This window comes from Corvus moneduloides, chromosome 1 (assembly GCF_009650955.1).
Source record: "Corvus moneduloides isolate bCorMon1 chromosome 1, bCorMon1.pri, whole genome shotgun sequence".
NCBI lineage: Eukaryota > Metazoa > Chordata > Aves > Passeriformes > Corvidae > Corvus > Corvus moneduloides.
Genome location: NC_045476.1, coordinates 16,665,554 through 16,690,196, shown reverse-complemented (window position 1 = coordinate 16,690,196; position 24,643 = coordinate 16,665,554). Strand labels below are relative to the sequence as shown.

The window sequence follows — 24,643 nt, the reverse complement described above, 5'->3', positions numbered from 1 at the left end:
TGGTTTGTATAGGAGGGAGCAGGAGGTTCTTGGAGTTAGCTTCCTTACATTGCCATTCTTCTATTTTATATAAATATCTTCAAAACTTTATTTTTATTTTTAGATTCATTAAATACCCAGAGTTGTAATAAATAACACCAAGAAATAAAATTTATTTTTCACAAAATTGTCTGCTTTTGTGCTGGTGCAATTTTTATAATGTGATGTGTTTCTTATGATTTTAGGCTTAGCTGTGCAGGCTGTATTCAATATACTTACATCAAGATTTTGATGACACAAAAGTTCAGAGTTCATTTTGCCTAAAGCATTCCTTCTCTATTGAGATTTCAGTGAAGAAAGTGAAATGTGACCAGAATAACCAAGTAATGACCAATCCCTAAGTTATCAGAAAGATAAAAAGGATTAAAGTGGCACTTTGAAATAAAGTTCTGAATGTGCAACATACTGGAGAAAACATTTTTGAAGGGAGAAAAGAGTTTATAAACTACCTATAGATTAACAAAGTGCTGTTAAAAGAGGTGGTTGAAAGGTGAGCTCAGTCCTGTCAAGAAAGGAAATCAACAGAGAAAAACAAGTCTTTCATAATTTGAAAAACCATGTGTGATCTATACACACAGTTTGTATAAATTAAGCATGTAGTTCTGTAACATTGATGGAGAAACGCATCATACAAATTAGAAGCATTTTCTAGCCAAAAAATATTTTAAGGAAGATAACATATCTCCTATCTTTTTCCTCTCACTGGAGTAAAATAAATTATGTCTGGCTGGAATCTACAAATAGTGAACAAAAACCTTTAATCCAGGGATAAAATCAGTTCCTCCAAATTTTCATGCCTACATAGATAGATTGTTTTTATATTTCTTCCTTGTAGTGGGTATAAAAAATGCCTTTTCTTGGAACGTTTAGTAGTGTGAAGGGTATGTGGTTGCTTCCAAAGAATTTAGATGTCTTACTAATGGGACTAGGCTACATGTGCCTTCCATATATTGGGATCTAAAGATGGCAGTTTAGAGTGAGGCAGGTGGAGGGGGAATTAAAGGAATATTTAGAATCATTGTTCTTGCAATTACTTGGTCAGCATGCATATAGACATAATTACTTCTATCTGTGCATAATTTTCTCTTTTGAAATTTCCTGGAGCAGACAAATATGAGAAATTGTTTGGAATGAACAAATCTGGCATTTCTCCACATTCTTTCCTAAGGAACCCTGATTTGTAGGTGGGCTGAAAGCACACCTAGCACACTGGCAATACTGACTTCCACACCACATGATGTTCACAACAAATGTGGTTGGCAGATTACTAGAAACAGTTTCTATAAAAGCCCATTGAATAGGAGTCTACTCAGAAATCAAAGACCTGAACTTCGGGCATGGGGAAAACACCATCTTTCCATATTTAAACTAGTCCCAGCACTGTAGGTGAGGATTTAGGCTGAAAATCATGGCTTTATGTTGGTGACCACTACGTCCTATTCAGGAAAGAGAACTAAGAGCTGTGAATTTGAGATGATCTGACCTCCAACACCACAGGATAGTAGGCATTTCTGTGGTGGCATTCTGCAGGCGCTGGTGTCACCTGGTGCTGAACAGTGTCAGGAGATAATCAACAAAGCGATCAGTTTTCCCATTTTTAGTGTACTCACTGCATAATGAACAGCAAGTTCTTCATTCCAGCCTCAAAATACTGGAAATCTCTGTCTTTTACAAACACAAATAGTGAATTGGTTATGAGGTTATGACAGGGTTGCCATAAGGTGTCTCTGACAGCAGCTACTGAGATCACTTCTATTTTGTCTCTGAGTATTCATTAACTTTTAAAAATCAGATTTCTATTACAGTGTTTACTCACTGACCAGGTTTACCTTCTACATACATGAAGTACATCTTGGGAGAAACATTCACAAAACAGTGAGAATAAGGTCTACACTTCTGTGAATTCTACTTAATTCTGGTAGTGTCTGTTTTCTCTTACATAGCAATTCTAGTTCAAGCAGTTTTAAGTTAAATTTGAAGAATTTATGCAGACAAAACCAAAAAAGTAAAATCAAGCACACTCACATAAAAAAGGTCATAGTGGTATCCATGCTATCAAATAAAAAATTAAGGTAACATGCATATCAATTCTTTTTGCCATTACAATTTTGAATTGTAATGATCAAATATATGCAATGAACTGTTCACAGATGAGCTACATTGTTGGGGTCACTGAGCCAACAGCTGAGCCAGCTGGTGGGCCAGAGAGCCCCGAATAGCAAAGGCCTGCTGGTGGAAAAACTCAGATATTTGAGATACCACTCTCACCTCTGTGTGAGTAAAGGAAAAGCCTCTCCCACAGTTCCTTAAGGATGAAATGTAACCTTACACACCTCCCAGACCCTGGTTGAAGAAAACTACCTCTCGCAGCATCCTGTGGGGCTGCATACCTGACCTGATCCCCGTTCCGCCCCTTCCCTCTGCTCAGTAGTTCCCTTCCCTGGTCCCGCCTGTGTACCGCCCCCATGCCCTCAGATCTCTGTCTCTGTGACCCTTTGTAAACCTGATCCTGAACTCGCTTTACCTCTCTCGCCCCTGGTCTCCTCTGCAGAGGATGAAATAAACCTCGTCTGTGGAACGCGCCATGCGGAGGGCCCTCCTTGCCTCCTTATCTCTGGTAATATTGAGCTGTCTGGCTTAAGTGTGTGTGTGTGTGTGTGTCACCAGCGCTCACCATCTGCGCGGGGCCGAAACGAGAAGCTTGCTAGCGTGAACTGACACACCCGAGCGGTCTCGTGCCCGAGACGGTTTTGGGGAGCACAGCAGCGATCTCCCAATCGCCCTAACACCATACACTCCTATACTACATAGCAGAAATTATTTAATTTTTATTCAAATAGTTTAGAACAATGGTTACATTGAAGGAAGTTGTTACCACTTTATAGACAAAGCGTAGACATAAAAGAAAAGGCAAAATTAGCCAAATAAATTATGCATTGCAAATCAACATCTCAGCACTTACAGTATCCCACCCCTTTACTGTAGCTCCTTCTTTCACCATATGGAGAAATAAAATGCATTTCTAATTTGTTTTCTAATAAGTACTAATTAGTCCAGGCCTTTGAGATCCTTAAGGAAATAAAGCGTGTCCTTGTAGCCTTCCAAATAAAGCTCTAAAGCTGCAGCTGTTACAGTCCCACATTGCTCTTCCTTCCATCTTCCAAGTAAAAACTGAAATCTTCCCTTATTTAGATTTTAATGTGAGATTAATTTAAAATCAAATTGACTAAAAGTAGCATCAGTCATTTAGTCAATGGGCAATGTATGGAAGCTGCTCCTTTGTGGTGACTTAACAGATGATGATCTGAAGGAAAACACACAGATAATGTTAAAGTAGAAAGAAGCAAATGATTTTAAACTGCTTATGTCAGATGATATTATTAGCAGAAATAGTTAAATGGGGAAAGCCCATTTTGCTGTGGAAATGTCTGCTCCCTCTGCAAAGCCACTCTGAAGCAGTGATGTGTGGGGCATGGGGACCATCTCCCAGGAGTTGTGTCTGGAATGACCTGTGCATTCCTGGAGTCCATCTCCCCTGACCCACTGAAGATTTCATCATGTATCCTTCAGCAATTGTCCAGCTTAATTTTACTCTAAACCCAACTCTTTCTTTAAATTGTGCACACTTTTGTAATGAATAATAATGTACTTGGATACTTAAACTTTTCTTCCAGTACTGGGCTGCTTTCTGGGATATGTACTCTGGTGTATTTTCAGGGGCTTAACATGTCATACTGAAAATCTCTGCAAATGTACTCGTGGTGTGTGAGAAGAAAAAAAGGAAGTGCTTTATCACATCCACTACTTCCTCTGCCGCCTTCAGCCAACTTCTTGGGGTCTCCGCCTTGTGAGATGAAAAGCTGAAAAAAGGTGCAAAAGTTGAAGAAACTCTTGGTGATTTTTGCCTACTTGACTCTAATGTTTTCTAGTGCCTGCTCTGATTCACATGTTCTCTCCAGCTATTCCCGCCAGAGTTTTGTTTGTCTCTCACTTCAAATGTTTCCTAAAAATCTCTTTTTGATCCAGGGAAAAATAACTGCTCATTAGTCCATTGCACAGAAACTGTATAGGGGAAGGTGATTTTGCCTTTAGAAGGTTTTAAAATATTAAGATTTTTTCCCAGCATTAATTTGGAAAACAAAACAAAACGTGATGTCAAAACCAAGTTCCAGCTTCTGCTGGAACTTTCGTTTTTTACAAGTCAGCAAGTTCTTAGGCAAAAATACTTCCCTGACACTTCTGTGACCTTAGGAAGGGTGGCTGTATCTGCGGAGTCCTGGGCGAGCACTCCCCATGGCATGAAGCAGTGCTCAGCAGTTGCCGGTGTGGTGGCACGAGTGTGCTGGGCCATGGGGCATGAGCTGCTCTCCTCTCGCATCCCTGCTGGCAAATTGGGCTCTGCTCCACTCAGCTGAGCATTAAGCACGTGCTAAACAGAAGCACATGAGTCATCCTGCTGACTTGAACTTGAGCTGATGAACAGCAAGCAGGAAGAAAGAAATAACAAATACTTTTCTTCACGCATGAAGCCCTTTGGTTGTGCAGGGATGCTGTTATCTGTGTGAGTAATACCATATCCAGCAATGTTTGTCTGAATGCCTGAAGAAAAATGGGAAAAGGACAGGGGACTGATACCACAGAATTGTAGTCCTTGGAAATTTTACAGTTAAGGTCATTGACAAATATTTTTGTTACTTGGTCATCTCTTGTAAAGGACCATCAATAACATTTTCTGGTATGCCTAATTTCTTTGACTTTGCATGCTAAACTGGACTAAGCCAAATTTCTACTTTCCCCTTCTTAGTATTATAAGTGCACCCAGAGTTGCTGTTTTTTGTTGGCACAGTTAAACTAAACTAAACTTTTCTAGGCACAACAGCCCCAAAAGCACTAGGGAGACTGCGATATGGACATCCAGTGTTTGTCAGTCTGGACATCCCCAGCAAGAAATAAACCCTAGGTCATCTAATTAATAACCTTAAGTATTACCACCTTTTTATTTGTTAGGAGAGTATTTGCCACCATTTTTGAAAGTAAGAGTGTCTTTACTTGCTGAGAGCGTCATTCCATGATCCAAAGGAAGCTTAGATGGCTAAATATCTACTTCTACAGATATGGATATTATTGATAGAGTTTTGCAGGAAGTAAAATTTTGGATATGTAGAAACAAATGTCTGTAGGCACAGAGGGAACTTTGTAAAAAAATAAATCCCTAAGAAATTCAGGCTGTTCTTGAGTTAGGTGGTGACCAGGGAAAAAGAATTTAGAATAGCATTTAGTGTTAAGGCTACTCAAGCCTCATTGTGCACACCTACATCATTCGCTGTATCTAGCCTGTGGAGATGTACTAAATTTCATTTTACAGTCATTTTTGTTTTCTTCTTCTCTTTCTGAGAATGATAATTTTTTGAAAGAGCACTGGATGTCATATCCGTTTTTGGTACATGGGATCTTAAAGGAGATAGACTGTGATGTGAGTTCCTAAAAACTGGTTGTGGTCCAAGTTCATGTTCTTTGCTTGTTTTTCAGTTTTACTGGTACCTATTTGGCTTCTAGCTTGTGTGTTACTTTTTCTGCTCATTTCCATAAATAAAATGTTCTTTCTCTGCCATGTTGCTGTTCCCCCTGATTATATCCTGCTGTGGCCTTGGTGTAATAGTGTTTCTTCTTTTACTTAAAACAGCATGCAATTGCATTTTGAGTTAAGTTAATGGGGGATGGAAGGGATGTAGCCAAATCTCTGCAGGACTCCCTGAGTCTCACCACAGCATCTCTACAAAACCTTTCTATGGGCCTGGCTCAGTTTTTCTGCTGGTTTCTGTCAGCTTTGTTTATTACCGACCAGTGTAGAACATTTTGTATGTCACTTGCTATTTAATGAAATACCCTGCAGTAAGTTGAATTTCTAGTATTAGGTTCCAGGGAACCAGTAAGAGTCCAGTTATTGTTACTGCTGTTAGGGGTGTATTGGTTCTTAGCCATCATTAAAAGAATGAAGTATTACATCTGCTAGGCTTGCATTACAAAGCAGCTACATAAAGCTCAATGTGAGCTTTATTATCTGTTGGACTTCCCATAATGTCTAGCATACAATGCAGTGCACCTATTTAGCAAAAAGGTTCCCTCTGCAATTGAACCTTCCCTTAGAAATAGAAAAGGATTTTCAGGCTGTGAATCTGCAGGTAGTAATTTTAATAGCCGCTAATGTGAATTAATAATTCTAATAGCCTCATTTCTGATGCATTATCAGAATACTGGAGAGTGGGTTGCCATGGCTGCTATATTTTATCACTCACAGCTGTGTAAACTCTTTTAGGTCAGCCTTTTTCTTTTCTCTCTTTTTTTTTTTTTTTTTTTTTTTTTTTTGTCTAAGAAACCATTCATGTGACTTCTTACTTTTAGAGCCCTCATTCAACATGGACTAACACAGCTCCTAGGAAAGTATTTTTTTCCCCTCTTGGGGACTGAGCCATATTATTATCAGCTTAGAAAAAATTCACTATTCAGGGAAATGTTCAAGGTAAAACCAGTTGTCATCATGCTGGCATATTTATCATTAGGAATACATGGTCTGCCCAATACTCTTCAGAAAATTCAGTTGTGCAGTGAAATATCGAGTGAGACAGAAGAATGTATTCTCCATTTCCCAGGATGCAGCAAGCTCTAGAAAATACAACACGTTTCTTGATTTGCAAAACTGTTATATGTGGATAAATTTGCATGGATATAAATTTTGCATTCTTTGTCTAATAGCAAGACAAATATTTAAATATATGAGCAACCTCCTTCCTGCTTGGCAAAGCACTTGAGCATATGGAACTTAAGTTCTTGCTTAAAGTAAGCCTTTAATTGCTGTTTGTATCAATTGCTCATCTAAGGTAAAGAAGTAAAAGCTCAGGAGGCACAGCACTCAGTTCACAGGGCTTTTTATCTCTGACAATTTATTTATCAAAATAAAATTATTTCTGTGCCATTTGTGGGCAAGTCAGTGGTGGTGTTGATTTAGGGAGCATCTTAATCATGTTGGCTGGCATCACCAGTCCATTCGTATTTATAAATCTCTTGAAAGCAGAGCTGCAAACTCTCATGTCAAGGACACCCAACCAGATTTCTATGATAGCTATACTTCAGTGTACTTCAATAGTCTAACCTGTTAATGGATGGACCTTAGAGTGGAGATTTGCATCTGGTAATGAGGCAAACTTTCAATTCCTTATCTGAAGAACATCCAGATCTCTGCAGTCAGCAAAACATCTCCAAATCTTACAGCAACAGACTTTATAGAGATAACAATGGTATTTCCCAGAAGGGCAAGAGTGGTCTTTCTCACAGAATTTCGGCACTGCTATTTCTGGCTCTGGATTTAAGAACAGAAAGGGAGGGGAATTTTAAAAAATGTAATTTACTCTTAAGAAAACCCCCTTTGTTTCTGTTTTGGTTCTACAATTAGGCACAGGGAGAGGAAGGGACTCACTCTTCTGTGTTTTCTATACACCCAAACCTACTTTTCCTCAGGATTTCTAGTGAACAGTTTTCAGGCAAATCTCTTCTCCTGTGCTGCAATATCTGTTATCTGAGGGTGGGATGCATTCTTAGAAACCTCTCTGTAGCACTACTATTTTGGGGCACTGGAAGAAGACTTTGCTCTACAGCGTAGGGCTCCGTAATGCAGACAGCACTGCCCTTAGTTGATACTCCAGTTTGCTTCCCAGCCTCTCTTCTGTCGTTTACAGCATATTCACCTTCACATCACGACTCATTTGCTTTCACAGTTGTTAAGAGTCACCTCAGATTTTGTACCCACAGTTACTGTGCATTTTGTACCCTTAAAACCCTCAAGGGCTGACCATGGCAAAGCAGGGATTAAAAATGTTTGATGGATGACACCCTTCCTCTTCACAGAAAGCATTTTGTCTATTTTGTATTAAGAGATTTAGACAAAATTACATCTCTAAATGCCCTTCGTTACCATGAATCACACCAGCTACATACAGCAGGCAGCACAGCATGGAAACAGATCCTCGCATGACACATCTAAGCAACTGTGCCTCCACTTACTTGGACTCCAAAAGACTATTTAATGTAGTATAATGTACAAAATACACATACACACTGTTAATTTGAAATATAAAGTAATAGAAGCATACTCTATTTTTTAACTCTGGAAAAATTATTTGGGTTTTTATTTTCTTGACTCATTCTGCTTCTTAAGAAAGAGTTGATAACTGAACCATTTTAGATTACAAAAAAAGATCTTTCTATAGCAAATATAGATTCCCACACACTGTCTCTCAAGAAATAAGTATATAATCGGATTAGAAGATATTTCAGATTTGGACAACTCTAATTAAATTACTTCTAACTTTTACTGGCCTCTGTGGATCAATCTCTTCTTGACCTTCACTGTCCATCAATATAAGCAAAAGCAAAGCAAAAAAAATCTTCTATCTGAAAAAACCATACCTTTCTCTTATTAAAAAAAAAGCCTGTAGGTGACTGGATTTGTTTGGCACTTGACCTCATCGTGCATTAACATTAACTTAAAAAATCCACACCTATTTTTTTACATTAACTTTATTCCATGGTACAATCCCTGTGTAAAGAAGTTTCTTGTGCAATCTGGTTTTCTTTTGCATACATCATTTACCATCTTTTGAGGTAAGGAATTTAAATGTATGCTGATGCCTTTATCATCTTGACAGTTTAAGGATAAAAGTTCTGTCCAATGTGATGAACAAAAGACTTTTTCCTTTAAATGTATAAAATAGAAGACATTTTCTTTAAATCTCTTAGAAGATTAAATGCCACATAATATTTTGCATAACATTTAGGAAATCTTTTACTTGAGAAGCCCAGAGTATATGTCTTTGAGGTGCTATTCTGATCCTTTGCATCTACATAGTGTAATTGTAATCTGATCGTGCATCTCCTCACTTGCCACAGTAATGGATGAGGACATAACTCTGCTGGAATTCTGTCCTTTTGATGTAGATGATGTGCCTCAACAGTAGCCAATTTAAGGGGTCTGGAGGTAGAACTGCATATTTAGTTCCTTGGCTCCTGCTGTGACTATGTGTGCTTAGATTTTTCAATTTTAGCATTTATATAGAAACAAAAGGAAAATAAAAGTTTTTAAAATTAGGTCTTTTATGAATTAAATTTAATTACAGTGATGCCAGTATGCATTAAAGTGAATGTTGTTGCTATGAAACCACACAGCCAGAATCAAAACAGTTCTTAGTGAACATTGTACAACCACTACATCAAATTTAATCTTGAAGTAAGTACAAGCCATATCAATTAGAGATGTGACAGTTCTGCGTGTCTCAAGGCTAATTTTCTTCCCGCCAATTTTTGTGCAATGTAATGTGTGTATCGGGAAGGAAAATGCAGTCTCATGCCTTTATCCCATGTGTACAAGTGATTAATCATAAGCTTCACACTGTTACTGCTGAGGATAGTGCATTGACTTTGGATGACCCTGGTTCAGAAGGATGACCCATCTTCAAAAGTTGAGAAGTGTGCATTGTGTCACATTTAGGAATGTACAAAATATTTTTTTTGACTAATAAAAAAGTATTCACGGTTCTGTGAAGTTTTGAAGCTTCGCTGAAAATGAAAGCTACTTTTCCTTGTAAAAAAAAAAAGACATTTGTAAATATCTTTCTTTTTTCTTACTGCTATGAAAGATGATGTTTGACTGTAAAAATGAGATTCTCTACCGAAGTTCAAAGTCAGAACATTTATTATTTTTTTTTTTTTCACATTTATAACTTCTTGGAGAAAAAAATCTTTAGTTGCTAGGAGAAATGTTACTGTCTTTCCTGCACAAAATGAAAAATGGCAAATAAGACAAACTCGAGGTTTGTCTTTTGCAACAGAGACTTCACGAAGACATATAACTTGGAAAAATAAAAGATAAATAAATCATTCCTTCACTTCTGTTGCTCACACTTCTTCCTTAAACGTCTGCACTTAGCTGTAGACTAGCTGTCTTCTCCAGATATTTTTTCTTCCTTTCTAGTCTCTTCTTTCTCATCAGGCAATTGAAAACATCTTTACTTGTTGCCCTGAGGGAATGCAGTAATTTAACATAAAATTACCCAGGGATTCTCCAGATGGAATACAAGGGACATTTCCTAAAATACCAAGTGAACACTTTCTCTGTTGGTGACCTGAGAACAGAGTCAGTTCCTGATCAGTTCCAAAACTCATCCAGCTACGGTATGATGAATGTTGGGTTCATGAAGCCTCAGATGCCTTCCAAACCACTTACTCCGTAAACTTCTCTTCCTTTTTCTCTTAAATGATCACTATTATTGTAAAATCTAACTACACACATACACCATCCTTCTGCTGTCTGCACCATGACTAATGAGGAACAACTCCTCATGAAGCTTCTGTTCTTCCTAATTTTAGTCTAAGCAGGGCTAACACAAAATAAGTTTTTCAGCAGTGACCATAATGACTGTTGAATTAACCCCCATAGGCCAATTAGTTGCAGCACAACTTTGCAGCTCATATGAGCTGGGGTTCTCCTGCAAGCTGTCTCTTGGGCAGCCCTGCTAACAAGCCACATAGCAGTCTGGGAATGTCACCAAATGTCTTTTCCTTTGCTCCAAAAACCCAATTGGTAAAGTATTCTCCATAAAATAATAGTAAACAATAATGTGGGAGTAGTGGGAAAATCCGCTATAAAACTTCCATTAGTTAATGAAATTGGCTGTCACAATCATGTGAAAAGTTCAAGGAGACAATCTTGTTAAACAGCCATTTTGCATAGAGAAATTTATATTGCTATAGACCTTTTCAAATAACTTTGAGGTTTTCCAGAACAATTTATGAATGCTGAGCTTTGAAAGAAGAGAGATCAATCCACTGCAAAATAAAGTTGGCTAGCAACGGACATTTGGTCACAGCTCAGACACTCCATGTTCATTTATAACACACTTCTATGTAGCTCAGCAGGGATTTTTCTCTGCTGAGGAGCTCCACAGGCTTCTTTGATTCCATTTTGTATTGGAAGTTGTTTTAAAACATCTCTGCAATCACATTAAATGCTCAAGCATCAACACGGAGTTCCTAACACTGATGACAAATTACTCTTAAATGAATAGCTCCAAAGCTGATGGCCTCACCATCACTGTGTTTTCATTTGTATTGCCCTCTGAACCCGTCAAATCTGTCCTTGTCTTGAGGCGACCAGTCTTCTGAGGTTAACATTCTTACTTAGGACTCTGAAATTCTTGACCTACCCAGACACAAAAACTGTTGACTTCATAGACGAAGGACAAAAAAGCAGAGTTTTAATCTGTTTTTCCAGCCAGTCATCTTCCATGCATCTAAATTTAACAGTTGCTCCACAAAAGCATCCAGCCAAACCAGCCCAATTCAATCAACAAAATGTTGGGCCAAACATCCAAACACGGGTCCCTTTAAAGGTTTGGCTCAGACAGTATTTACCATGTAGTGGGCATATGTGGCTCTGAAATACAGGGTGAGGGTAACCAGTTGCTCTCATGGCAGTCTTATAATAAACGCACCTTGAAACCAGCCCATGTGTGGTACCTGTTACAGGTACAGCTTCATTACACTGTTACACATCTGTATCAGTGGGTAGCTGTAATGCCTGTCTGGTTTCTGGTCCCCTCCTCTTCCTGCATTCAGCATTCAGGGGTCTCTGGTGCTTGGTTTTCTGGGGGGTCCTTGCTGCACCATTAGGATTGCTTTCTCCTACATTGGTCCCGTTCAGGTTTCGAACACCTCTTCATTACAGAGATATATTCAGGTAATTGTGATCTTTTGATTCAGTTGCCTAAACCATGCACTCTCTAACCTGCATTGGCTGGTTATTGCTGTGTGCCTGCTGCTCGGACAGCATTTGGAATGCTTTGGTCTTGCCTCGCCAGATACTGACCTTTTGATAATTATTTGCAAATAACATGGCTGTAATATGCAAAAGTTTTCAATAAACACTTTAATATTATAATGATACCTAGAAGATTCCCAACCTGTATTATTAACAATGCAATAAGTGGATTAAATAATACACGTGGTAGGTTAGATGCTGTGGAACTGCAAAATATATAATCCTATAAAAACATCACTATTGTTTCAAATTTTAATGCCCATGTTTTAATGTTTTCCTGGATTTGTTGAAGCTTCCCTTAATTTTTCTGGAATTCTACTATTGAATAGTTCATTATAGATGTAGGTATAAGGTTTTTTCCATAAATTCTTCCATCCATTGGCTCAGTTGGAGTAGTTTTAAATGAGCTTAAAGCCAGTGTGTTATTTTCAATTACAACAATGGCAAATGTGTAAGTTTTATTATGCACTTGAAGCCATCTGACCGAGAGCACAGAGCACCAAACATCTTTGGATAAAGTTTGGTTTTCAATTACAAAGTGTGATCTAACTGCCAAGATACCACATGACAAAGTACATGAAGTGAGTGTTTTTTCCAGGCTGAAAAAGATAACTTTTGCATTGAGTGATTCTTCAAGGTGATGGATATTTGCTGTTATTCTCCCGAAGCAAGAGAACAATTGTTGGACATCTCTAAAGCTACTTGATTAGCTCCTTGAAAGCCAAAGAATCTTTCTACTAAATTAGTACATGCTTGCACATACAGATTTGTAGTATTTTGATTATCAGTATATCTCCACAGTTAGAGAATTCATGGCCTCTACCATTTCTTAGTATTTCTTAAGACAAACACAAGGCCTTTAACTTACAAATATTTATTTTAAAATATTCCAAATACAACACTACAGAAACTGTCCTCGATCACAAATATGATGTTGTAAAGCTTCGTACAAGGGTGTACAGCCTTCTGAAATAGAACTTACTAAAGCCAACTTTTTTCATTTTTACCTTTTTAAGTTTTGGAAATTTTTCTTTTGTAACAAGGTTTGCATACCAGATCATCACACAGGCCAGGTAACAGTCCAGATAGATTCTTGTGCTGTTTTTATAACACTTGAAGCTAATGAAAAGTAGATGTTAGAAAGACTATGGGCCTACTTTGTTATGTTCTAGAAAGTGCAAACTTCCTTTTTCCTATATAAATGCTTTCATCATGTCATCGCCTATCAATGATAAATGCAAATACATTAGATAAGCATGTCAGATCTATACTATTTAATACCCCTCTCACTACCCACACACTTCTCAATAAACGTAGGTATCTATCTCTCCGTTGCACTCATATATTTTTAAATTTGTTGTCTGCATGGATTTAACTCAAAATATGTTCCAGCTGATAATTCAAAAACTTGTGTTCAAAGGAATACTTAAGTTGATTTGTGCAATATACAAGTCTTTAAATTTGAAAAATGTTTCCGTTGTCCATGGTGGTTTCAAATATGTAGTCTTCTCTCCATGTATTTCACATACATCTGAGAATAACAATAAAACACTTAATTCCTCTCTTTATTCCTTTCCTGTTTCTTTTGCTATCCCATGCTTTTGTCTGCAGTATCTTTTAGGACCAGGCTAACACTTTCACCCTGTTTGCTGTATACACAGCTGAATCTGTTACAGTCTTATCCATGATTCTATTCACCTGTAAAATCTTTTTGACCCTTTAGACATTGATTAGAGAAGGCTACCACTTGAATAGTTTTCCACCCCTCCCCTCCACTTATTAACCTGGTAGGATTTTAACTCTCACATTGTTCTTGTAAAATTTCTTCAGCTCTTCAAATACTATTTATGAAATTCTCCAATTTCATGGTTATTGGATTTACTGAGCTTGGTTGTCTCTTCAGCCTGGTTCAGTGCTTCATGTACAGCTAGTGTGAAACCCTCTTTCTAAATATTGCCAATGTTCTCAGTCACTAAACCCTGGCTCTGGTACCCAATAGTTTATTTCCTTGTGTGTATCCCTTGGTGATTTTAATTTAAATATTTATTTAATTTTAATCTTTTTTCTGCAGGGTGAAAAAATGTACCAACAATTTACCAGCACCTTAAATGAAGTGTCAAACCTGTTAAGCTCCCTTCCTTAATACACTTTTACCTTTTGGGTTACTTTGCATTTTTGAGTAAGTATAGCCCAGCTAAAATTCATTGGGGCTGGTTGTTCAATTAAAGATTGATCTTCACTGTTTAGCCCTGTATGTTCCTCTGGCGCTACTAGCCAACTTGTATGGTTTTCCTGTTTAAGAATCCTATATCCTTTTCTGGTTCTAACATGATCAGCATCCAATTCTGCTGCAATAGTGACTCATTATTTTGTCCTTGATTTGGAAATTAATTTGGTGATCACTAGTTTTACCATTTCCTTTTTTTGTTTTAATGTTACTAATTTGCATACTCCTGTTAAAGAAGAGATTGTATGATATTCATGTGGATTCACATTAAGTTCTACGAGATTGGGATCATACTAGATATCTCCATTCAAGGTGTTATTCCTCACTTGTACAGCTGTTGCAATATGTATTTTTTATGCTTATGCTTTTAAGTTGGTATTTTAAAAAAATGTTTTCAGACTGTCATATCTCGTGGTAACACAGCATGTGATCACATTTCTCCTCTGATTCTGCTTTTTATCTTCCAGCACAACTTGAAAGTAGCCTGGGCTTCACTTAATTATGGTTTAGCTTAGCTCTTGCTTCCTCTTACAAGGATGGGTTATTCATTTTTATTGTGTTATGTTCCTTTCTCTAGAAACCTCAGCATTACTGCTGCTCAGAGTTCTTTACTGCTACATTGTCAGCATTCATTTTTTTCTACCTTCTGTTTCAAATCCATAGCTCACCTTCTGGTCTTTGGTTCTAATTATTTTTTAATCTTCTTTTGTTTAATCTTCTCCTTCTTTGTTCTACTTTGTTGGGGTTCTTTTATCCTTTTATTTTTTGTCTTGTCATCCTTGTTTTTATTTTCAATGTCTTCTATCCTGCCTCTGGTTTCGTCTCCTGTACACTGTGATACCCAATGGCTCATCTTTTGAACACATTGGATTCTTGTAACTGAATTTTCATTTCATATTAACACTTAGATATCAAGAGCTCATTGTGCATTTTCTAGTGACCCATGGAAAACATCTTCTGTTCATGTATTGGGACCCCATTGTGAAATCCATGATTCTAGTTAAGAATTCATTTTCCCGCATCCTAGAGATGATGAGACAAAGCTTGTAATCATTTCAATCCATGGTTCAGTTTTTGCTGTTATGGATCTGTTACAGAATCTGGTACTGATTCCTGATTTCATAGGATGTTTGGGTATCTAAAACTGTTAGTACCAAATGGTGAAGGCAAAAAGACAAATGTTGCAGGAGGGTCCTTAGGTTGTGGGACTGAACTGCAGCTACATCACGCAAGCCAGATGGGGGATGTTTCTATCCTCATGTCATGTTTTCAGCATTGCTTGGTTTCCTACATTGCCTGCATCCTCCATCAATTGCTGCAAGCAGAGTTAAGTTAGGCCCCAAGAGGAGGTGACCAGATCAGGCACCAAAAGACAGTTATGTTTATGGTAGTAAGACAGTAATACCATAGTACTAAACACTTTCATGCCACTACCACAGCATTAAGACAGGAGATCAGGATAGGATCTGAGACATAAATTCTGCACACTTGATTCTGAAGTACAGCATAAAGACAACAAATTCCTTTTGTTGCTGTTGTATAGATAAAGATACTCTACATGTGGTATCCTTAGGGGCAACTACACATCTGTTTTAATGACCATCAATGTGTCTGTCTGCTGAGTCTCTGGCCCCCTTTTCTTCCTGTAGTTCCAAGGTCGTTGCTCCCCAGTTTTGTGGTTCTTTCTGTTGCATACGCCCTTATCCTAGAGCCACTGGTAGTTTTCTCTGTCTGACCATGGTGTTGCAAAGCACATATGTATATGCATATGCAATGCTTCCTTGACTTGTCATTGATATCTAATTCTGGTAATGTTATTATTACAGATTTGGATTTGCTTCTTTTCAGGTTGTAACACCCAGAAGAGTAAGCACAGAATATTTACACTAAAAATGAACAGTGTGGAACTGTGACAGATGGGCATTAATCTGTCATCAATTACATCGGACACAGAACAGAACAAAGTTGGGAAGCTGTAAGAAAATATGAACCCTATCTTTTTTGAAGAAAAAATGAACTGGACACAGACAGAAACCTCTAATCAGAGTAAGTAGGTCATAAATCCTGATTTTTTTTAAGGCAGGATCCTGAGGAAGATGTGGAAGCCAGCCCTAAAGAAAAGGCTTTATCCTCACTCAGAGTCCTGTGACATAGGAAAAAAAATCCAGGATCAAAAATTCCCCATGTAACTGTGGGACTATTGGTGGTATTTTCAGAGACCTTTTCTATAACTGCATTTGAGGGGTGAGATAATGGAGGCAGACAAATTTCATACCAAGGAGTATGACTGGACTCACCAAAAGAATGTGAGGGGGCAGTTAACAAATAGTGTCTGTAGCAGTGGTTATGGCAGTGCTGGGGTGTTTTGCGGGCAAAAAGATCAAACATAAATTAAGAAGCTGGACCATAGGAGACTCTGCTCTTGCACATTTTGCCTCACAGGGTTAATGTTTGCACTGTGTGAGTTAGGTGCAACCATAGTTTACTTTATTTTACCTCCCTTTTCCTGTCTTATTCATAGTAAATATGTAGTTCTGGTGTGTTTGAGGTTTGTGAATGTCATAGTAGAATTGTCTCAAACATAAAAAATCTACCTATCAGCCTATGTGTTTTGAATGGTGCTGTGTTTCTATCACTTTCCTGACATTTGTTGTTCAAAGAAATGTAGGTGAGATCTACCCAGCCTAGGATGCTTTGCTGTGAGGTCTGGCAGCTGGCAGGTGAATGTACTGTGTTTTGAGCTCAGAGGAGAGCTGAGCTTATAAGGTTATAAAGGGACAAAACTGTATTTTGTCACATGTGTAAAACATATGATTCATACCTGCAATTACCTGCTTGCACTAATTTACCCCACATATTTGTTTTTTCTGATTAAAATTCAGGACTATCCTTACATTTAACTGATAACTGTTTATAGGCTCACTGTAAAACTCTACCATTTTTGTAGACAGAAGGAACTCCAGGGTAATTATCAGTTCACATAAAAACATAAACAGATGCCCCATAGCAACACATATTTTATTGCTGAGAATGTAGATTTTATAAAAATATCCAGAGACAGTGCTGTGAGTAAGCAAGACTTGTGTGACTAGCATTCCAGATGCCCTCATGATATGGGCACTGCATCTGATTTTCAACAATATTAAAGTTTCTACTGATTTTACAGGGAGATTTGGGAACTTGGAGAATCTGGACTTTCAGAATCTCAGTCTGCTTCTCTTGTGGATCAAAATGTGGCACCATTTTACCAGAGTAAAAACTCTTCTGGGTGAGGCTGTTATTGCTGAGCCAGTGCCAGGTCCCACTTTGGGTGCAGCATTTGGAGCGGCGCTGAGCTCCGGCTGGTCACACAGCAGAGAAGCAGAGCTTGTTCCCTCGGGCATGGAAGAACACTAATGTAATTATGCAGCTTTTAGGACTAGAGCTAGTATTTCCAACAGAAATCAGAGCTGTGTTATACCAGATTGGCCAGTACTAACCCAAGGATCTCTTTGTGAGAGAGGATAAAATCTTTTCTGATGGATACAGGGATATCTTCCTTGTCTGTGCCAACATCTGATGCTAAGAAATTATGTTACTGATACTGAGGGTATCAGCAGATCTCACTGCAAGTGTTAAACATGGGACAGAAATCTCTTTTTTATTTTAATAAAAAAATAGAGTTAGATTGAAACTAACTTTGTTGCATGATTCTGAAAGATAAGACTGGAGGCACATTGCTAGGCCTGAGTCAGTAAGGACTAACTTTGCAGTATCACCTGAGCAAGAAATGTGCCCAGTTACCTGTTAAATTATCATCAGAGTTAGACAGAAGGTACAAAACCCTGATGGGTAGAATACCTTTCTGAAAATGCTAACTCTGTTTTTTTTGTCATGAGTGTATCTTCATACATCTCACTCCACTGAAAAGAAAAAAATAAAGGAACATCTCTCATGAGTAACACAGCAAGACAGAGACATTTAGCACAGGTTAGCACAGCTAATTTCAGAGTCATCAAACTGATCAAAGCCTCTTTAACTGAGTTTGAACTATCAAACTAATTTTGTTGTTGGCTTTGTACCATCATATCCCAATTATTGATCTATTGCTGGGGGATCCTTTTCAGATACTGTATGATATATTTCGTGCAGTGATTCCACTGCACCAAGAAGTGTTTGCCGGGTCAAGCAACACATACATTTTCCTGTCAGACAAACAGATGTGCCCATCTGTTCAGCCTTTAAAGACATACTCTGATCTTTACCTGACTAATACTTGAGGCCTTGGAAACATTTTGGATATAAGGAGTTAAATAAGAAGTGGACTGTTTTTTCACTGGGACCTCACAGTCTGAACAGGCCTTCTGCTTCAGGTCACTTCTATTCTGCTCATGCCTGCATGGATAGAGTGCATCTCCATCTGTCCTTGTCAAGCTGGAAGTAGCGCACTATTTTGTCCTACTTTCTAAACAATGATTTTTTGGATACTCTTTAGCCGCAGTAAGTCTTTGTAGTGATAGGCAGGATCCTGGTGCATAGGACTTTTTTTACAGATTCCATGTACAGGTGATGCCTGTAATTTTATCTGACTGGTAAGTGGCAGTGAAAATGCAGTAATGCAAAAGCCACTTACATTTATGTAACATCTTTCAATCACAGAGCTGTAGAATTGTAACATTATAAAGCAGTGTGAAGTTTTCTTTCACTCTGTCCCTGCCCAAAGACCACATTGATTGTATTTGCCATTCCTGGAAGGTGTCTTATCCTTTAAACACTCCAGTGAAAAACATTGTCCTCAAGAAATCTGTTGCATTTCCCTGTTTGTGTATCACTAGAACATTGTTTATGCACATGTAGCTTCAGCCCCCCTTTTCACTTTCACCTGGAGGTTGTTATTGTGTGGCACCATAGACTTCTCTGCTTTAGGCTGTACATTCTCTCTTCTATCAATCTTTCCTGATAGCTCATATTTTTTGTACCTTTGATTGTTTTTGTTCCTCTCCTCAGGGCTTCCACACAAAGTTCACAGCTGGTTTTTGGAGTGTAGTAGCCGAAACTAGTAGAAATATTTCTTCTAAGTCCCTGTCATTGTTGAAGTGAAGTGACAGGTTACTTAGTACATCCTATAGGCTACATTTCTGCTTACACATTCATATCCTAGTAAAATGCATATAATTTGGACAGATCAATCTACAGAACATCATTTGGAGCATTCACTAAATCAAGCTGCAGCAATGTGATGTGTAACAACATTGCTGGTTTTGTTTTAAAATTATGTTGTTAAATATCTTGTCCAGTTGTTACACAGTGAAGCAGTATCAGCAGCATCCCAAGAGTTTTGCTTCTTATTACCCAGAGGTAGACTTAAATCACACTACAAATGACAAGCCTGATCATTATTAATTCTGAGCAACCTTCAGTCATACAATTCCATCTCCTGGAGCCAGTGAGATTCTTCACACAGAGAGGATGACTCCCATGGAGGTGGCCAAAGGATTTACACTATCCAGTTTTGAATAAATATTGACCTACGTGAAAACTGAGGAAGAACAAATGCCAAAATAACCAGTGGTGGCAAATTACGCAGTGTGTTGTATGTGATGTGCTGATATCTCTCCTCTATAACTGAAAATCAAGGATTTGACATGCAGTGTCTGACTGAAGCTTTCAAAGACCTTGAATGCAGCTTTACTGACATTGGGTTTTTATGCAATTTGAATCTCTAAGCCAACACAGAGGTCCTTGCCTTAACTGGAGGCTTAGTGGTTATTGATAAGATGTTAGGAGAGAGCAGACATTAATTATCTGTGTTCATAATTCAAATTCATTTTTTAAACACTGCAGCATCTTGTCATTAAAAATATAGATGCTGAATGATTGGAGTGTAGACCCCCACAGAACTTGTCAGCAGATTCCATGGTAGCTATTCCCTTTGGAATCAATTAAAAATATCTTCTACAAATCCATTTGTTCTTATCCACACTTAAAAGGGATCCACAAACAGTGTATTAGGAAAAAAGGCTTTAACATCAATTACATCAAATTAGGTAAAGATTCTTCAAGAAATTGCTAAGCTTGACATGATATGAATGTATTTAACTGAAATCTTGACTTGATATATTCAAAATATTCACTGTGTGTCATGAAAATAATTTTAATGGGTTTGCCATTAAGACTTCCATTGTTTTAGGCATTAAAAATGGACTTAGTACTGAAATCACTCCTCCAGACCCAGTCTTTATGCCATATTTAGAGCTGACTACAAGCAAAATGTCTGATTCTGCAAGTGCTTGAGAATTTCAGCATCTTAATTTCTGTGACTATTTGTTTGCCTGGATGTTTATGGTCTTATGTCTGTTCAAACCAAGGTCATCAGGACTATTCTGGGCCTCTTGCACTTTAACTAAGTTGTAATTGTGTCTGAGTGTAAGCAATCAGTGAAATAATAATACTTCACTGCTTTTTGCTTGAGAGACTAGAAATTATTTTTCCCGTGCAAGTGGCAATATGTGCCATTAATTGGAAGATGGGCACAAAGGCCCCTTTTCTGAGACAGCTGAGGAATGGAGCAATGCCCTGGCAGCAATCATCTTCTGCTCAGGCCTCTGTGCATCCTCAGCATAAACAGGGTGAGACATTGCCCCATTGGTCCTTCGTCCTAGACAACAGTCATTAAGGACCTGTGTTTGGGGCCAACTGAAGTAGCCTCCCTTGCTGGCTTCAGTTTCAAGACAATGGCTCCAAGTTCAGGGTAGTGTGCCCCCCAAAGCATGTCTGATTTCTGTAGAACTGTCCAGGTTTTACAGACTTGAAATCCAGGCCCTCAGGGAAGTCTACTCCAAAAGGAACAAAGTTTATCTTTGTTAGGTAATTAGGCTGTGGAGCATATAATTGCATAGATTATTCCCATAAATAAAGAACTGATTTTAACAAGAAATGAATATTATGGCAAAAAAGGTAAATGGGGAATTATATTGTAGCCAAATTGTATGCTGAAAGCAGTGTTGAAGCTCCAGGGTATTTGTGTCAATAATGCAATGCATCTAAGTAGTTGCTAAGCTTACATACATTTGTGGAACTGTTGGAAAAAAATTGTGACAAAATGTTTTTTAAGAAACAAAATGTATCCTAGGCCTTATAAATTCCATCCATTCATTAAATCAAGACTTACAATTAATATCAGAGTTTAATATACTTTAGGACTAAGAAAATCTCCTTCAGTACAAAAACTCCAAAAAATGTTTTCTCTTAAAAGATGAAAAAGAACCCCAACCCCATCAATACTCTTCTCTTCAAAGTTCTCTTGGAACAGACATTGCTGCCCCTTTTCCCCTTCTCAAGGGTCTGCTGAAGACATTCCTTACTGTCTACACCCATGATAAGGAAAATGACCTGGAAAGCAGTGACACAGAAGACTCTCATGGGAAGAAGTGTGAAAGGAATCTCTGAAGAGTTTTGAGACTTAAATATATACACCACAACATATCAGTCAGTTTTGTCAAGATCTGAACTGTGGATCCCAGCTCTAGGCATCTGGGAATACTTTCAGTACTTCTGCCCACAGCCCAGGGCAAAATCACTGATGATCAGATATATCCATTTCACACCTTCCACACTTGTGCATGCTTGGATTTCTACTTGGCTAGTAGGTCTCACTAGCCATGTGTGTGGCTGTACGATTTCAGAGAGTAGAGACTCATGGCAAGGTAATGAACTGGACAGTAAAAAGGAGAGACTGTTGCTTCTCAGAGCTGTGATAAAAGGCTTCTATATCTGGCAAAGTATAGAAACTGGTGTGACAAGACATTTCACAAGGACACTGCTCCTGCTGAAATGTCACCAGGGCAGAGTGGGGAGTCAGGAGACCTTTGGTTAAATTTTGTTGCAGATCCTCACCTTCATATGTTTTAGTCCTTAAACTATGAAATCAAGAAAAGACACAAAATACTTTTAAACCTGGTTTGGGATTGAGTGGTAAGAAAATATATGTATCAGGAGACAAGAAGATATATGAAGTGTTCTAATATTTATAAATATCCTGCAACCCAGGAAATAGTGTTTGTGATTAAAATACAAATTAATCTTTTCTTTATACCTTCCCATGCTGTGATGATCATTCAGATATTAAATATCATACACTATCCTCACACAACCAAATGTATAGCTGCTATTTTTTGTCAAAATAATTACCTTTTCCATATTACTTATGTTTCTTATTATTTTCTTTGCTATTGAATGTCGAGATAAAAAGGCACTCACATTCAGTTCTGTATACAGAGTCAGTAAAAAATTGTGTATGCGCAACAGGGGAAATCAGAATACTGTAACTGTCTTGATTGCAGTTGTTTTGATGGAGATATTAAAAATAAAAAAATAGCACAGGCGCAGTGTACTTCCCATTGAGATATTCCTCATGGAGAGATTAACCTGTCCAAACAAAGACATCTATTTGAGACACCATCTGGGGTGTCCAGGACAGCTGTAAGAGCCAGCAGACACAAACCATGATCTGCAGATACTTACACCCTCTTGGAGCAACAACTGGAAACTGCGCAGTACAACCCAGTGTAAACTCCTTTCACATGTGTACCTTAAGACGGAGGTATTTTTGACTCTGAAAATTTTTATAGGAAGGACAACAAATACAGTTCACATGTAACACTTCACATGAGAAAGATACCTCCAATCCTTCAAAGGTTCCTCTTATTTATTTCTTCTGTAAGACAGAAATGTACATCAATTAACTACCCCTGAAATATGGATCCAAATCAAGTTCTCACAAAATGTGTTGTTAACAACACATACCGGTAGTATGTTTCCATTGCATCAATTGTTTTAGTGATAAATAACCCTTACAAAATAGAATGACTTGTTGACAGACAAAAGCACCATCTAACAATGGTCTATTTAGACTTGCAAATGACAGAACACTTAATTATTCCAAAATAACATTTCCCCATTAAACTATGATCATTAAATCCATCATCCTTCAGTTTATATGCATGAAACATTTATCATGTCTTCTACAAACAGGAGTCAGTCATCTCAATATAGATTTTTGGACCATTCATTTCATCATGGCATTTCATCAAAAGCCCAGGGTTTCATTTATTTTCTGTTACAGAGATAAAGTGTTTGTAAATTATGTGATAAGACCATAAAGAAAAGTGAAGTGAAATTCTGCTCCATACAAAGATGATAAATACAATACCTACTTTGAACACTGGGATTATTGTGTGAGAAAAATGAGATATTGGAAGTTGGTAGCTATGTTTAAGATAAGAAGTTTTTTTCCAAAAATTTTTCATTAAAGTCAGGGGCAAATAAAGAATTATCTGAATTATTCCATTTTTTTTTTTTTATGGCCATTACAGACCTTAAACTAAAAAAAAAAAAAAACCCCAACAAACGTAGAACAACTGGAACTAAAAGGAAGCAATTTCTGTGGTCCTTTACTTCTTCTGTTGTGAAACTACTAAAGGACTGTTTTTCAGTTTCCAAAAACACATTTCTATTGCATTAACATGTGCTCTTGTGTGATGTGTGATTTTCAAATGCTCATTCTAGACAACCAAGCCAGAATCCTTTTTTCCAAACAATATCTAATCTCTGTGTTTCTGGGTGTTTCTAGTAGAAGCCTGAGCTTTCAGTTCAAAACCTTATTTGGGCAGTTTGCTGACACACACATTTGGGACATTCATAAGAGCATTTAATCTGTACCTCTTGGCATTTTGGCTTCACCTTTGCATGAGTTCATTTTGGCAAGGTTTATTTCTTTCATTGCCCCCACCCCTTCTCTCTCTTTTTCTATTTGGCAGAGTGGCAGCTTCTCTCCAAATCACTGCACCCAAGCCTCTTTGAATGATTGTTTTTACTTTTGTAATGCAATCTAAATCATAACTACCATAATGAGAATGTGCTTGCATAATTCCTGTGGGACTTATTTTGCACAGACTGCACAGTGGAGAGCATTTTTATTTTATTTGCCAAGGTAACAAAAGTAGTGTTTTCTATGCTTTTTCTTACTTCAACTACATAGCAGATTAGCTTTTCTCCTCTTTCTACCTATGTTTTTTTCTTTATATAAAAGACCTAAAGAAGAAAACTAAATAAATAATGGATGTACAGAATGTTCTTGGCTTCTGTGTATGCCTACAGGTGTCCTTTCATCATATTCATTTGGCTGGCAAAGTGGAAAAGTGCTTGCAACCTGAGGGTTAGCTTGCAAAACAAACAAAATTCAAAATACATTACAGAAAAGGAAGAAAACATTAGGTTTGGCTTATAGTCTCTTTCGGGGGGGGGGGGGGGGCGGGAGAGGGGGGAATCTAGAAATTAAACATGTATGTCTATCATACCAAATAGTATATTTAAGAGATTGTTAGGATTACAGAATGGTTGAGGTTGGAAGGGACCTCTGTAGGTCATCTTATCCAACCATTTTAACAGACACAAGGATTGAAAAGTGAGGAAGTACTAGTTTTTAAGTGGTCTGTATAACCTTAATTTGTCTTTCTCCTGAGCAAGTA

The 24,643-nt window shown here is 37.8% G+C and overlaps 1 long non-coding RNA gene across 1 annotated transcript; it reads left to right on the top strand.

Annotated features, from left to right (window-relative positions):
• Nucleotides 1-3,764: 3,764 nt before the first annotated feature.
• Nucleotides 3,765-24,272, top strand: LOC116439986. The gene is made up of 3 exons (XR_004238358.1): nucleotides 3,765-4,600; nucleotides 13,980-14,087; nucleotides 15,984-24,272. It is a non-coding gene; the product is annotated as an uncharacterized LOC116439986 (long non-coding RNA).
• The last annotated feature ends 371 nt before the right edge of the window (nucleotides 24,273-24,643 follow it).